The sequence below is a fragment of the Cnephaeus nilssonii genome, assembly GCF_951640355.1.
Source record: "Cnephaeus nilssonii genome assembly, chromosome: 16".
In the NCBI taxonomy this organism is placed as follows: domain Eukaryota; kingdom Metazoa; phylum Chordata; class Mammalia; order Chiroptera; family Vespertilionidae; genus Cnephaeus; species Cnephaeus nilssonii.
In genome coordinates this window covers 6,684,829-6,686,529 of record NC_137087.1, presented here as the reverse complement: position 1 = coordinate 6,686,529, position 1,701 = coordinate 6,684,829, and the positions used below count along the sequence as shown (strand labels likewise).

At 42.7% G+C, this 1,701-nt stretch overlaps 1 pseudogene across 1 annotated transcript; it reads right to left on the bottom strand.

Moving 5' to 3' along the window:
- Positions 1-1,148: 1,148 nt before the first annotated feature.
- On the bottom strand, positions 1,149-1,483 carry LOC307112753 (barrier-to-autointegration factor-like; annotated as a pseudogene). Its single transcript has one exon. The product of its transcript is annotated as a barrier-to-autointegration factor-like (transcript).
- Between the last annotated feature and the right edge of the window lie 218 nt (positions 1,484-1,701).

Here is a 1,701-nt window from a genome sequence, read left to right as displayed (position 1 = left end):
CCTCCCCCTGGCCAAGCTGGCCAGACCCCACCCATGCATGAATTCATGCACATGAGCATCTTCACACACACACACACACACACATTGAGTGGCCAGATTATTATGCATTCAGAGATCATAATAATCTGGCCACTCAGTGTATATGTCTGTTTTTATGCCAATACCATCCTATTTTGATGACTATGACCTTGTAGTATAGTTTGGTATCAGGTAGCATAATACCTCCAACTTTGTGTTCTTTCTCCAGATTACTGAGGCTATTTGGGGTATTTTGTGGTTCCATATAAATTTTTGGAATATTTGTTCCAGTTCTGTGAAATATGTGATTGGTAATTTGATAGGGATTGTGTTGAAACTATAGATTACTCTTTGTAGTATGGACATTTTAAAGGAGTTAATTCTTCCTATCCATGAAATGCGATACGTGCTTCCACTTATTTTTATCTTCTTCAATTTCTTTCTGCAGTGTCTTATAATTTTCTGTGTACAGGTCTTTTATATTCTTGGTTAAATTTATTCTTATGTATTTTATTCTTTTTGAAGCAATTGTGAATGGTGTGGTTTTCTTAGTTTCCCTTTCTGCTAGTTCACTACTTGTATATAAAAATGCAACTGATTTCTGTATATTTATTTTGTATCCTGCTACTTTCCTGAATTCATTCATCAGTTCTAATAGTTTTTTGGTGGAATCCTTAGGATTCTATATATGTAGTATCATGTCATCTGCAAATAATGAGTTTTACTTCTCCCTTTCCAACTTGGATGCTTTTTCTTTCTTTTTTTTTTTTGGAAGGCCACTGACTTTATTGATTTAAAAAACTTTATAGGGACAGTGACTGTTTCGCCAAAAGAGAAGCCAAATGTCATTAAACAGATCAGGGGTGAGGGTAGGGGCCAGAAATCCACTCAGAAAAGCTGATTATTGACCTGAAACTGGCAGGGGAAAGAGAAGGGAGATGCATGCAAGAGTGAGAATTCCAAAAAAGTTGAAATGGTGAGGGGAGAGAACTCCCCCAAAGACCCGGAGGCCATTGGTGGTGAGCAGACAGCAATCGCTTCCTTTGTAGAGGACAAGGGAGTAGCCCCACTCAGCTGCAAACTCTGGAGACTCAAGGCTGGTGTTAGGGATTGGGGGCTCCCAGAGACCATCACAAGAAGGCGTCACACCACTCGAAGGCACCCAGAGCAGTCCGGGACTGCTTGGCATGGGCGCCACACGTGTCCTTTAGCCATTCCGGAAGAGGTCTTCATCTTCCTTTAGCACCAGAAACTGGCCAAGGGCCACGTAAGCCTTGTCAAAGCCCCTTTCCTCCAGCTGCTTGCCCAGGACTTCACCGATCCCGGCCAGGCTCCCCACTGGCTTTTCCCCCATGGGCTCTGCCACGAAGCCTCGGTGCTTTTGGGAGGTTGTCATCTTGATCAGGATTAATCGGCAGTTCCAGCTCCCGTAACGGCTCCTCCCGCCGCAGGCTGCTCCCGCCGATACCTCAACCCACTAGAACTTTCTCGATGCTTTTTATTTCTTTTCATGTCTGATGGTTATGGGTAGGACTTCCAGTACTATTTTGAGTAAGAATGGTGAAAGTGGGATATCCCTGACTTGTTCTTGATCTTAAGGGAAATGCTTGTATGTTTTGTCTATTGAGTATGATGTTGGCTGTGGGTTTGTCATATATGGCCTTTATTACATTGAGGTATGTT